This window comes from Choloepus didactylus, chromosome X (assembly GCF_015220235.1).
Source record: "Choloepus didactylus isolate mChoDid1 chromosome X, mChoDid1.pri, whole genome shotgun sequence".
Classification (NCBI taxonomy): domain Eukaryota; kingdom Metazoa; phylum Chordata; class Mammalia; order Pilosa; family Megalonychidae; genus Choloepus; species Choloepus didactylus.
The window spans coordinates 76,869,509-76,885,284 of NC_051334.1; the positions used below are offsets into that span (position 1 = coordinate 76,869,509).

The following is a 15,776-nucleotide window of genomic DNA, read 5'->3' on the forward strand; positions in this document are numbered from 1 at the left end:
TTCTCCCCTTTGGAATAACTAGAGAAAAGGCAGAAAATGACTGGGACAGCAGTTCCAGGGTATGGGCAGCCAGAGAAAGACCTCTACAAGATGTAGGGGGGACCTGGATGAAAGAGTGGAGAAAATATGTCTGCAAGGGCAGGTGAGTTTATTCAACCAGGACTGCTGCTGGGGCTGGCAGCTGCGAGCCAGCCTGCTGAGCAGGGGAGGGAGGCACTCTCCACTCTTACATACCCATCTCAGCAATGAGCTGGGGAGATAACTCTTCTCAGCCCCGCAGACTGGGGTGCCTGTGAGGGAACTTGGGAACCAGTGGACCTATGCTCACAGGTGTATGGTGGGCAGGGACCTTGAGGGCTGAGTAAAAGCAGGGCACTTTTGAGCTGGCTGAGGGTTGGAAAGGGTGAGACTCACAGCCCCACAGACCAAGAGTGATCCACTAAGAGGCCTGGGAACCACCAGACCCACTGTGCCCTTAAGTGGACACTGCTAAACTGCACAGGGCCCACTCCTGACCCCCAGGGCTGGCAGTCCCCAGTGCACATGGAGAACTGCTGTGCTGATAAGATTTCCACCTGGTTTGGACCCTGCCAGCAAGCAGCCGCAGTCAGGGAAAAGCAGGCTTGAAGGGAAGAGGTGACTCAGGAGCACCATCTGCTGGCAAGAAAGGGAAAGTGCACTCCAGCAAGCTGTGGCTCTGCCAAATTTTATATAAATGTCCAAATAATCCTGCATTTCCCAAAATAAACTTATCAAGATAAGAAAATGCCTGGAAGTTGACAGAAAATCACAATGCATACGAAGATCCAAGAAGAAATGGACAAGCCAAACGGCCAAATTAAAAAGCTGGAAGAGACATAGAACTTGGAGGAATTAATCAAGAAGTACATATAAATCTCCAAAACAACTTCAATGGGATGGCTAAAGATACAAAGGACATCAGGAAGACTCTAGAAGAGCATAAAGAAGAATTTGAAAGAGTAAATAGAAGACAAGAAGATCTTATAGAAATAAAAGATACTGTAGATCAAATTAAAAATATACTAGAGACACACAACAGCAGATTGGAGATGCAGAAGAAAGGATAAGTGAAGTAGATGACAGGAAAATTAAATGTGAACACGCAAAAGAATAAATGATGAAAATACTGAAAAATTTGAAATGGATCTCAGGGAAATGATGGACAACATGAAGTGAACAAATATAAGAATCACTGGTGTCCCAGAAGGAGAAGAGTAAAGGGATAGGAAGAGTATTCAAGGAAATATTGGGGAAAACTTCCCAACCCTTATAAAAGACATAAATATGCAAATCAAAGAAGCCTAGAAAACTCCAAATAGAATAAATCCAAATAGACCAACACAGAGACATATATTAATCAGACTGTTAAATGCTGAAGAGAAGGAGAAAGTCCAGAAAGCAGCAAGGGGAAGCGATTCACCACATACAAGGGAAACCACATAAGACTAAGTACTGACTACTCAACAGGCACAATGAAGGCAAGAAGGCAGTGGTATGACATACTTAAGATCCTGAAGGAGAGAAATTACCAGTTAAGACATCTTTATCCAACAAAGCTCTCCTTCAAAAGTGAGAAAGAGTTTAAAATTTTCACAGACAAACAAATGCTGAGAGAATTTGTAAACAAGAGACCTGCCCTGCAAAAATACTAAAGGGAGTTCTAAGAGCTGAAAAAAATAGGAGAGTGTTCTGGAGAAGGGCACAGAACTGAAGAGTATTAGTAAGGGCAACTTAAAGGAAAAAAAGAAAAAGGGGACAATAGACATGACAAATAAAAATCCAAGGATAAGATGGTTGGTTCAAGAACTGCCTTTATAGTAATAATTTTGTCAATGGATTAAGCTCCCCAATTAAAAGATACAGAATGACAGAGTGGATTAAAAAGTATGATCCATCAATATGCTGTTTACAAGAGATACATCTTAGACCCAGAAACACAAAGAGATTGAAATTGGAAAGATGGAAAAAATATTTTATGCAAGCTGCAGCCAACAGAAGGCAGGGGTAGCTATACAAATATCAGACAAGATAGAGTTTAAATGCAAAGATGTCATAAGAGATAAAGAAGGACACTATATATTAATAAAAGGGATAATGCACCAAGAAGAAATAACAATTATAAATGTTTATGCACCCAATCAAGGAGCTCCAAAATACATGAGACAAACATTGGCTAAACTGAAGGGAGTCATAGACATGTTTACAATAACAGTGGGAGATTTCAATACACCACTCTTTCTTAAAGCTGGAATAACTAGACAGAGGACCAATAAGGAAATTGAGAACCTAAACAATGTGATAAATCAATTAGACTTAACAGACATATATAGATTGTTACATCCCAAATTAACAGGATATACATTCTTCTCTAGTGCTCATGGAACATTCTCCAGGATAGAGCATATGCTGGGGCACAAAACAAGTCTCCACAAATTAAAAAATATTTAAATTATTCAAGGCACAATTTCTGACCACAATGGAATGTAGCTGGAAATGAATAACCACCAAAGAACCAGAACTTTCACAAATATATGGAAGTTAAAAAACACACTCCTAAACAATCAGTGGGTAAAAGAAGAAATTGCAAGAGAAATAAAAAGGTATCTAGAGATGAATGAAAATGAGAACACAACATATTCAAACCTATGGAATGCACAGAAGGTGGTAATGAGATAGAAATTTATAGGTCTAAATGCATACATTACAAAGGAAGAAAGAGCTAAAACCAAAGACCTAACTGAAAAACTGAAGAAGCTAGAGAATTAACAGCAAACTAACCATAAAGCAAGCAGAAGAAAAGAAATAACAAAGATGAAAGCAGAAATAAATGATCTGGAGAAAAAAAAAGTGAGATTAAATAAAATGAAAACTTGGTACATTGAGAAGATCAACAAGATTGACAAACCTTTAACTAGACTGACAAAGTCAAAAAGAGAGAACACCCAAATAAACAAAATCAGAAATGAGAGGAGGTCATTACTGTGGATTGCAAAGAAATTTACAAAATTTTAAGAGGATACTATGAATGATTGCATGCCAACAAACTAGACAACTTAGAGGAAATGGACAATTTCATGAAACACACAAACAACCTAGACTGACCCAAGAAGAAATAGAGGACCTCAGCAAACCAATCACAAGTAAAGAGATCCAATCGATACTCAAAAATCTTTCTAAAAGGAAAATTCCAGGGCCCAATGGCTTCAAAGGGGGAATTTTATCAAACACTCCAAAAACAACTGACACCATACCTGCTCAAACTTTTCAAAAAACTGAAGAAAAAGGAACACTATGTAACTCATTTAATGAAGCTAACATCACTCTAATACCAAAACCAGATAAAGATACTACAAGAAAGGAAAATTACAGGCCAATCTCCCTAATCAATATAGATGCAAAAAATTTCAACAAAATACTTGCAAATCGAATCCAAAGACATATGAAAAGAATTATACATCACAACCAAAGGGGGTTCATTCCAGGTATGCAAGGGTGGTTCAATATAAGAAAATCAATCAATGTAATATAACACATTAACAAATCAAAAGGGAAAAATCAAATGGTCATCTCGATAGATGCTGAAAAAGCATTCAACAAAATTCAGCATAGTTTTTTGATAAGAACACTTCAAAAGGTAGGAATCAAAGGAAACTTCCTCAATATGACAAAGGGCATATATGAAAAACCCACAACCAGCATACTACTCAATGGTGAGAGACTGAAAGCCTTCCCTCTAAGATCAGGAATGAGACAAGGATGCTCACTGTCACCACTATTATTCAACACTGTGCTAGAAGTTCTAGCCAGAGCCATCTGGCAAGACAAACAAATAAAAGTCACCCAAATTGGAAAGGAAGAAGTAAAACTGTCATTATTTGCAGATGGTATGATCCTATATTTGGAAAATCCTGAGAAATTGATGACAAAGCTACTTGAGCTAGTAAACAAATTCAGCAAAATGGCAGGATACTAGATTAATGCACAAAAGTCAGTAATGTTCCTATACATTATTAATTACCTAACAGAACAGGCAATCAAGAAAAAAATTCCATTCACAATAGCAAGTAAAAGAATCAAGCATCTAGGAATAAACTTAACCAAGGATGTAAAAGAACTCTACACATAAAATTGCTTTACTGAAAGAAATAAAAGGGGACCTAAATAGGTGGAAAATATTCCATGTTCATGGATAGGAAGCTGTTAAGATGTCAATTCTACCCAAACTGATCTACAGATTCAATGCAATTTGAATCAAAATCCCAACAACCCCACTTTGCAGACTTGGAAAAGTTAGTTATCAAATTTATTTGGAAGGGAAAGGGGACTTGAATTGTCAAAAACATTCTAAAAAATAAGGACAAAGTGGGAGGATGTACACTTCCTGACTTTAAACCCCACTATAAAGCCACAGTGGTCAAAACAGCATGGTATTGGCACAGAGACAGACATACTGATCAATGGAATCAAGTTGAGAGTTTGGAAATAGACCCCCAGATCTATGGTCAACTGATTTTTGACAATGCCCCAAATCTACTGAACCAGGAGAGAGTAGTCTCTCTTCAACCAATGGGGCTGGATATCCACATCCAAAAGAATGAAAGAGGACCCCTACCTCACACCATATACAAAAATTATTTCAAAATGGATCAAAGACATAAATATAAGAACCAGTACCATAAAACTCCTAGAAGAAAATATAGGGAAACATCTTCAAGCTCTATTGATAGGAGGTAGTTTCCTAGACCTTACACCTAAAGCACAAGCAATGAAAGAAAAAATAGATAAATGGAAACTCTTTAATCAAAAGCTTCTGCACCTCAAAGAACTCTGTCAGAAAGGTGAAGAGGCAGCCAATTCAATGGGACAAAATATTTGGAAACCATGTATCTGATATCTGTCATATATAAAAAAATCCTACAACTCAATGACAATAGTACAAACAGCCCAATTATAAAATGGAGAAAAGATATGAAAAAGCATTTTTCTGAAGAGGAAATACAAATGGCTAAATAACACATGAAAAAATGTTCATCTTCGCTAGCTATTAGGGAAATGGAAATCAAAACCATAATGAGATATCATCTCGCACCAGTAAGAATGGCTGCGATCCAATAAACAAGAAACTACAAATTCTGGAGAGGATGTGGAGAAATTGGAAATCTTATCCACTGCTGGTGGAATGTATTTTGGTACAGCCATTGTGGAAAACAGTTTAGCATTTCCTCAGAAAACTAAATATAGAGTTACCCTATGATCCGGCAATTCCACTACTTGGTATACATCTAGAAGATCTGAAAGCAGTGATATGAACAGACATTTGCACATCAATGTTCACAGCGGCATTAGTCACAATTGCCAAAAGATGGAAACATTCCAAGTATCCTTCAACAAATGAGTGGATAAACAAAATGTGGTATATACACACAATGGAATACTAAGCAGCAGTAAGAAGGAATGAGGTGCTGAAACATGTGACAACACAGATGACCCTTGAGGACATAATGCTGAGTGAAATAAGTCAGACACAAAAGGAGAGATATTGTATCTTATCATAAATATGAGCTCCTTGAATAATGTAAAATCAGTCTCTTTAAATGTAGGATATTGGGGACCTAGGGATAGACAGAAGCTTGTGAAAGAGGAATGATTACCTAATATGTACAGATCTGTTAACGAGGTTGAACTTAAGGGTATGAGAATGAAGGGGGCAATGATGATTCATTAATGGGATTATAAGTATCAGTGCTGCATTTAAGGCAAACATGATCGAAAGGGGTTGTTTAAAGGCGTGTATCCCACAGATCAGTACTGAAAATATAAATAAGTACTTGCATGTTCTACTTCTCAGGTATGATACTGGTACAAAGAGTTAACAACAGAATGGTATATGGGAAAAACATTGCATACTATTGGCTATATTTAATAGGAATACCTTACTAGTACCACACTAATACTAGGGATAAATAATTAGGGAGTGATAAGAGCTTTGGGGTATTTTGGGTTATGATAATTGTTTAAAATTGAGAGAGATGATGATTGTACAACTAAGTGAAGATAATGTGAGACACTGACTGTTTATCTTGGACAGAATATATGGTATGTGAAATTAGGAATCCCCTAATTAGTACGTCAGGCCCTTGATCTTAAGACTTGCTCTTGTGAAACTTATGGCTGTAAAGGGGAGGCTAAGCCTACCTATAATTATGCCTAAGAGTCACCTCCAGAGAACTTCTTTTGTTGCTCAGTGTGGCATTTCTCTCTGTAAGCCCAACTCGGCAAATAAATTCATTAACTTCTCCCCTACATGGACATGACTCCCAGCGGAGTGAATCTCCCTGGTGATGTGGGACATGACTCCCAGGAATGAGACTTGCCTGGGCATTGAGGGACGGAGAGTGCCTCCTTGACCAAAACGGGGAAAAGAAATGTAACAAACTAGCCACTAAGTGGCTAAGAGATTTCAAATAGAGTCGAGAGGCTATCCTGGAGGTTCCTCTTATGCGATCTTCAGCTAGATATTCCAAATGGCCACAGTATGCCAAGCCCTAACCAACAGTGGTCCTGAAAATCCTAAAGAATCCCCAGGTCCCTATCTGAGACTAGAAAAATTTCACTCACTGTTTACTTTTCAGAAACTTAAATCCCCCTAGTGCTCCTATCGCCAGATAAGTCCCCAAACCCAGAGGCAACAGCCTCTTCAAGAATATCAACCAGATCCATTCTCCATAATGTTGACACCCCTTTTCAATACGAGCAGGTTAGGGTGGTCATTGCCTAGATATCCCTGAAGATTGAGAGTGATCAAATGAGAGGGAGGATTAGCAACAGTCAAGATAGGATTTAATAAAGAATTACAAATACTGAATCTTTATTTACATTTGTTGTTGTTGTTGTTGTTTTTAGTCTCTAGGGTATTAGAACAGCTAGAAGGAAATAACTGAACTGGTGGAACTGTAACCCATAACATTTTTTGAAATTTGCTCTATATAACTACTTGTTAAATCTTACTTTGAAAGTTATCACTTTTCTGTATATATGTTATATTTCACAATAAAAAATGTTTCCAAATCAGGAAACTTTAAGGGTCCACTACCCAACTCTCTGTCATCTTCCCCCAAACAGAGAAACAAAGCATGAACTTACATAAGGCTGGCCCTAAATCTAGTGTCATACCATTAGTTTTTTCTTGAGTGATAGAATAGGGAACTTTTCATTAAATATGTCTAAAAATGAAGTTACATGTGGCAGTACTGTTTGGTAGACACACTTCAAAAATTAAATGACTCAAGTCGATTGGCAAATTTGGTGGAAATCACCCACTATTGAAACACAGGAATTCAAATATGGAGGATGGAAGACATGGTATAAGACAATGTTTGAAGCTGTTCTGAGTACTACAGCATAGCTATAAACAGCTGGAGACAGCACAGACTATCTAGATATATAGCATCAAAACAAATCTATGAAGCGTAAATAGCTTCTTTGATTAACAGCTACTGCCTGAAACCAATGTACAGGCTTTGAATGTAAAAAGAACTGTTTGGTGGTATATCCATCTTTATAGTGACAAGCACACGCACAAATGGTGATTGCTGTTAGTAGTGTTATCTACAAATATTGAAGACAGAAATAAAAAGAGCATGAAAGAAAATCAAGAAAGCAAATTTCTAGTTACTGAGCATGTTCAGGCACAGGTTAGATTTGTGGTTTTCAAACTTTCCTTAAGCAGCAGAATGTTTTACAAATGAAATTTTTACCTGGAATCCCAATATATAAAACAGACAAAATCAGCACCGTTCTGGTTACAGTGTAAGTAGGGGGGTGGACACATAGAGGACCTGAACCCTATATATTTGGCCATCCCTTTATTTCCTATAATTTGCCCCTGAAGCACCTCTAAGAAATTCCTGGGGTTGGTGCTTTGGAAGAGGTTTCTGTATAGAAAGAGAGATTGGAATAGATGACTTCTAGGTCTCCCTGACTCTGAAAGTCTATAATATGATCATCCTCTATCTAATTTTCAGGACCAATGAGGACATCAGGATTTTATTCCACTTATAATAGATCCCGTAGAAGGCCATCCAAATAACTAAGGATTTGAGAAATAATCTTAACAGGTGGAAACTGGGCTTATTTAGTGGGGGTGGGTGTGGGGTGGGGGGTGGGGGTGCATATAACAAAGGGGGTCTGCTTCCATTCCTTCCTCCCTTAACATCCAAATTTGTATTGAGCACTTAGTCTGTTCTTTACTCTGGGAATAATGATGAACAGGACAGATAAAACCCTATTCTCAAGGATCTTACAGTATGTGGGTGGTGGGAGTAAGCAGATTAGAAATATGTAAACAAACAAGAAAGCAGCATATTGTGACAAGTGGTATAAAAAATGACAACAGAAATGTAATAGAGAGTAATGGGGTGAGGGTGAAGGTTACTTTAGATAGACTGGTCAAGGAAAGTTTCTATGAAGAGGTGACATTTAAACAGAATACCTGATAGATGAAAAGAAACAGACATCTGAGATGGAGAATTCTTCTAGGCAGAGAGAATAGCATTGCAAAGGCTCCGAGACAGGAAAGAATTCCCTTGGCCTATTTGAGAAACTGAAAAGCAGCCAGTGTGATTGGAGCACAGATAATAAAGGAGAGTGTACAAGATGAGGTTGGATGGAATCAAATTCCACAGGGGCTTGTAGGCTATTAAAGTGAGTTTGAATTTTATTCTCAGTGAGGTAGGAAGCCATTGTAGAGTGTCGAACAGTAGAGGGATAGGATATGATTTAAGCTATCTTTTATTCTATGAAAGGATACTTGATCATTAATTAGCACAAGGCAGAACAGGCTAAACTGCAGCAGGAGAAATTTCGTGAGACAGGAAATTCGAGAGACAGACTGTTGCCAAAAAAGGTTGAAGAATTTAATTTAATGGTATAAAGCTAATTTCTTGGTATGATTTAACAAGTATCCAGAAAGATGAGTCCTTTAGCCTTCTTCCAGCTGTCAGCTTTGACTATTTGCCCTTGTCATAATCACTGGGGGAGCTGAGGCTCATATTTAAGTCTCCTGACTCTCAACTCAATGTTCTTTTTACTAAATTAATCATTTCTAATTGCCTAGAGAAAAGCAGTAAAAGATGGCAAAAAGCAGTATTAGAGTAATTCCTTTCTTAAGGGCTCCTAAATATTCAATTTACCTTGTAAGGACCTACCGAGTATTTGGTAAACTCCTTAGCCAGTTTCCTCCTAGCACCTGAACATAAATCCCCAAACTTAAATCAGTCTGACCACCTGATTTCTGTGCTCCCAAATACAGGATGATCAAATGTTGCTGGAACAAACTGCACAACTGTAGATGCACACCTGTATACATTCATCATTCCCACTTTCAGGTGGGACTTCAAGGCTGCTCATTAACCCTATGATTTCTCTCTAATTGTCTTTTTCTCATTCCTTGCAATGGATATTACAAACTTGCTAAGACCCAAGACCCTCCACTCAAAATTCCATCACTTTTAGAATGAAATCCAAAGTCCTACCATAGCCTACAAGGACTTGAATGACCTGGTCCCTGTCAACCTCTCTGTCCTTCTCTCCTGTCACTGTACCCATCACTTACTTTGATCCAGCCACATTGGTCTTTTTGCTGTTCCTCAAAAACATTAACGTAGTTACCGGACAGGGCTGGCTTCCTCATTTTAACTCTCTCCCGAAATTCACTTCCTCAGAGAAGCCTTTCCTGACTATTTTTAAATAGTACCCCCAGCCTACACCAGTCATTCTCTAACTCCTTATCCTTGTTTATTTTTCTTCAAAGGATTTTTACTACCTAAAATTATACATTTGTTTAATGCCTCCCCTTCACCACAAGTGAGGGAAAGGCTCTCTCATCTGTCTTGCTCACTGTTTTATTCTCAATGTCTAACACAGTCCTTGGCCAGAATATTTATTAAATGAAAGAATGTGTGTTATAGCAAAGGAAAATGTTTTTTCCTCCTATCTTCCTATGTTTCTTTTGATTCTATACTCCACTGATGCCTCTTTGATCTTGTTCCATACATCATTTCCTCTCCTTCACCAAGGGCTCCTCCTACAAACAAGGTCAACTATCTCTCACCATACATTTTTTAAACAATTTTATTGAGGTATAACTTACATACAATAAACCTAGCCAATTTAAAGTTTATTGTTCAAAGAATTTTTTAACAGCTTTATTTAGGTATAACTGGCATAAAATAAACTGCACATATTTAAAGTATACAATTTGATACATTTTGACATATGTATACACTGTGAAACCACCAACACAATCAACATACAGAACATATCCATCACTCCCAAAATTTCATCATGGTTCATGCAGTCCATCCCTCCCTCCTTCCCTGAACCCAGGCAACCACTACCCTGCTTTCTAGAGTATTACATAAATAGGTTCATACAGTATAGATGTTTGTGTATCTGGCTTCTTTCACTTAGCATAATAATTTTGAGATTAATCCATGTGATTGTGTGCATTGGAGTTTTTTCTTTGTATTGCTGAGTAGTGCTCTACTACATATGAATATACCACATGTTGTTTATCTATTCATCTGCGGATGGACATCCAGGTTGTTTCCAGTCTTGACTATTACAAATTAAGCTGCTAGGAATACTCATGTACAAGTCTTTGTGTGGGGCTATTTTTCCATTTCTCTTGGGTATATATACCCAGGAATGACATGGTGGATTCATATAGTAGGTGGTCTTTTTTTCTTTGTAACTTTGTAAGAATTTGCTAAAAAGTTTTCCATAGCAGTTACAGCATTTTACATTTCTATGGGCAGGATATGAGTGTTCCATTTGTTCTGCATCCTTGCTAACACTTGGTATTACCAGTATTACTTTACTGACACTTGGTATTTTACATTATGGCTATTCTAATGGGTGTGTAGTGGTATCACTGTACTTTTATTTGCATTTCCCTGATGATTCATGTTGTTGAACATTTTTTTCATATGCATATTGTCCACTCACATAGTTTCTCTTGTGAAGAGTCTGATCAAATCTTTTTTTAAAATCACATCAAGAAAAAAAATTTATCCAAAGAAATTCAAATGGAAGATACATTTAACATCAATTCATGTTAGCAATTTACATACTTACTATCAAGTATGACATCCATAAAAGCACAAAATAGTCTCTCAGACTTTCAGTCAAACTTCTAGCTTACCTCATGTGTCAGTATCATGACTATCAACCACACACATATAAGGTGACTAGGAGAGATTTAATGAAGATGGCTTCCCCAAAATTTACAAAATGGAAAAAACAAAGTTTGTCAAAAGATAGCAAAAGCAGCAATGGGGCCCTGAATTTACTTTGGAAAGTTTGCCTGAGGCACTACTGAAGTGAATAGCTGTGAATCCCTGATCTGACTTTAAATTTTTAGGCTATTAACATTTCGATTCTGAATTCTAACCACAAGGTGACATGACTAGGCTAGCTGGAATACTATTTTCTCAGAGAATAACTTAGGACAGGCATATGTGAGAAATACTACATCTATCCAGGGCGCTGTCACTCCAATGTACATTTGTAATTTACCTGATCATATAAGCCATGAAAGTCAACTTGGTTTTTTTTTTTCTTTAAATTCTTTTGAGAACTAAAGGCACTTGAATGACTGGTGGCACAACAGAGGAAGGGACTATTTTAATACAAAACAATATTAAATCAGTATGTGATGAGGTGGAATGTTGAAATTGTGAGAATTTCATAAACTGATAATTTAGAAGTTATAAATGCTGTAATTTAAAACTGCAAAAAGGTAACAATTACCCTAATTTGCTGGAATCACATTTCCTCTGAAACATTAAACATCACATTTCCTCTGAAACATTAAACATTTCCTCTGAAACATTAAACACACACTGTTTAATGTTAAATTGTTAAAGATAATTGACCAATATATGAATACGCATAGTATTTGACACAAGTCCTCAAAAAAATGTTACTGAATCTATTCTGAAAATTTAATGTTCTCTAAGCAGTATGTTCTAAAGGGTAAAAGTCAGGGTCAAAGGAAAAGCATGTAAAATCTATTCAATCCTATTATAGCAGTTGTAAAACTTTTCAAAGTCACAACGGATTTTATGTTTAATATAATACATTCTGGACTTAGGAAATAACACATCATTGAAATGTAAAATGTGATTTTGAGTAACAGATAACCAGTATCATGGGTTTAAAAATCATACTAAAATGCTATATAAAAAAGGAAAAATGTCTAAATGATTTTATATACATCAGTGTACATGATCTTAGTTAGGAAAGTATAAAAACTGCCTTTTAAAATTAAGTAAAGTGTTTCATTAGTTAAAAGGAAATGGAATTCTGACTGTCCCCTTCTATGTTTGGTCCCCATTGGTTTCCTGGTCTAAGTAGTCCTAACCATTTTAACAAATCTCAATTAAAATAAGCCAATAATGTAAAATCTGGGACAATCTATCATCTCAATATCTACAGAATCCCAAGTGTCACATACAGTTAATGATAGGGAAGGCCAAATCTGACCATGTTTACAGTATTCCACAATGAAAATTAAAAATCTAGAAAGGCAAATGAAAATGACTTATATCAGTTTCTTTCTACTTATTGATTATACATTTTAAGAATTGAATAAATGCCTTGCCTTCTCGCAATCAGTATTTTTCATGAAGTCCTGTGCAAGTAGATGCTGTTTTGCAAACCATGCAGTTTCTAAACTGCGGCAAAATTCAGGGGTAAGTGAAGGTGTTTTTATCCCATGGAAGAACACTAAATTCAGAGGTATAGGAACAAATTCAGCATCACCTTATTTAAGACACTTCTTTTAGTCAAGTATGGACACTAGCTTGTGAAATAAATACTTCCTAGAGCAAAAAATCTCAGAAATTTGCAAATAACCTCATCCTAACAATTTTTCATTCTTTCTATTAACAAACATTCAAGAACAGCATTTTCATTATATATGAAAGTAAATAACAACAAAATCAGCTTTCCCCAGACTTTCTAATCCATTGACCTCACTGAAATTATTATAAATCACTGGCAATCACTGAATTGATTGGACAAAGATTAACTTGGCACTTTCCCCCAAAAAGTATAAAAATAATGCACTGAACAGATATAAGACAAGGAGAACTAGGTTTACATCATAAATGCTGAGGGTGAAAAGTACACAAAATGGCACATTCATGATTTTGGGTGAGAGATGGATCCACTGCTCCACAGAGCAGAAAGGAATACTGCTGAGATGGCCACACACAGCTCTTTTTATTTTATAGCTGGGTTCCTCGGAGGAAGGAGTTTGTATTCACGGAAGTAGCCCACCACCTGCTGGGGAACCTCTGCCAAGATACACTGAGCAAAGTTCTTTTGGAGCATTCTGGAACTGTCTGAGAGGCATAAACTGGACAATATCTCTAATGGCTGTCTCCCCAATGGGGATTGGAGACTTCCAGCATTGCCACCCAGAAACTCCATGGCACTAAAGTCAGCACCTCCAACTCCAACAATGGTGGAATTTGGCAGCTTGGTTCATTAATCATAGCTTGTTTGGTTTCATCAAGGTCTGTGATCACACCATTAGAAATGATCAAAAGCACAAAATATTGAGAAATTGTCTGTTGTTGTGTGGCTGCAGCAGCAAATCTGGCCACATGATTTATGATTGGAGAAAAAATTAGTTGGACCATAGAGTTTAATCTGAGGTAGGCAGGCCTGATATGCCTCTACAATTGTAATGGATTCCATTACAATAGGAACTGGATGGATTAAAGTTCACTGGAAATTCATGTGATACCTGCCACTGTGGAAGTATCTGAGCTCAAAAACCCAAAGCTGGAAACATCTTATCAGCATCATAATCTTGAATGACCAGTCCCACAAAACAGACAGCAGTCAAATACTCATTAACACCATTGGGACTGATATAAGGAAGGGAGTCAGGAGACCTTGGATCACTATTGGAGCCAGTGAAGTCCACTCCCACAGTAAAATTCTGCTGACATTCTCCCATGATATAGTCAAGGAACATGCATTCTACTGCAATCTCACACTATTTCACACTGATAACACCTGAATTTTTGTAGCTTTTCTTCTTTTGCCTCTTTTTTCATTCATGCATTCCAATTCAATATGTGAGTTTCTGGAGGCTTCTTTCAGTTTCTTTATGGTGGTTTGAAATGTTCCAATGAGATCATGTGACTCATCATTGTCATTAAGCATAACAGTCTACCTTAATGGTTTTGTCCATATCTCCGTAGCACAGGGAGTTAACAGATTTTTAAAGGTTTCCAAACAGGATTCAAGTTGTTTTTAACAACCTCTGTTCAATGAACCATTAGCCAGTTTCCAGCAGATGACTGTTTGTGGAATTCCAAGTATGGATCTTTCCAAATAGATCCTTATTATCCACTTTTCTCACTTCCATTTCAAACAAGACCACTCTGTTATCCTTTATTTATTCAGCTGAAATCGTAATGCTCCATGTCCCTGCAGGTCTGTCATTTTAAATGAATGATCGAGTTAGCTTCTTACTGGAAACAATTTGTCCCAGGGTACATTAAAATTCTCCTAAGAAGCCGTCATTGCTCAGTTCAATAGTTTTGTTGCAGTTATCATAAATCCCAAATTTCAATTTCTGAATCACTTCAAAGTAGTAATCAATAATAAATATCTTGGAAATTTTGGGACTCAAGCAATTCTTAATCCTTTCTGTGTACTCATATTCAAAAATAACACACACAAAGGGTCTGACTTTGATGCTACATCTTTATCCAAAAGATTGTCATAGGAAACATTCAACTCCACCTTTGTGATACACTGGGCAGCCATTTCTTGAGGTCCCAGTTCCTGGGATGGACATCGGGAAAGGGTGGAAATGAAGGAGGCAGTGTATGGGGTTGCTGAGGCTGACCAGGATTCCTGATCAAATCTTCTGCTCATTTTTTTAATTGGGTATTTTGTCTTTTATTGAGTTACAAAAGTCCTTTATATATTCTAGACACAAGTTGTCAGATATGTATTGCAAATATTTTCTCCCTTTCTGTGGCTTGCCTTTTCAATTTCTTAATGGTGTCTTTTAAAGAAGGCAGGCTTTTATAAAGTTCATTTCATCAACATTTTTTATGATTTGTGATTTTTGTGTTCTATGCAAGAAATCTCTGCCTACCCCAACGTCACTAAATTTTCTGTTTTCATCTAGAAGTTTTATAGTTTCAGCTTTTACATTTAGGTCTAAGATCCATTTTGAGGTAATTTTTTTTTGTATAGTACAAGATAACGGTAGAGGTTCACTTTCTTTTCATTTGGATATACAACTGTTTGATCACCATTTGTTGAAAAGACTATCTTTTCTTATAGAATTACCTTGACACCATTTCAAATATCAATTGACCATATACATATATGTGGGTCTATTTCTGGACTTCCTATTACGTTCCATTATCTATGCTTATCCTTTGTCAATACCATACTGTCTTGATGACAGTATGGCAAATCTTTGATGACTTTATAGCAAGTCTTGAAATAAGGTGGTGTAAGCCCTCCAACTTTGTTCTTCGTATTCAAGACTGTTTTGGAAATTCTGGGCTCTTTGCATTTCCATATAAGTTTATAATCAGTTTGTTAATGTCTACAAAGGAACTGCAGAAATTCTGATTGGTATTGTGTTGAATCTGATGAACTAGGGAGAATTTACATCTTAACACTATTGAGTTTTCAAATTATAAATCCTTCTA

General features: G+C 36.8%; 1 protein-coding gene and 1 pseudogene across 4 annotated transcripts in view; both read right to left on the reverse strand.

Annotated features, from left to right (window-relative positions):
* Nucleotides 1-15,776, reverse strand: part of HDAC8 (histone deacetylase 8) — a 244,657-nt gene that overhangs the window by 143,884 nt on the left and 84,997 nt on the right. The window lies entirely within an intron of this gene.
* Nucleotides 13,156-14,871, reverse strand: LOC119522675 (annotated as a pseudogene).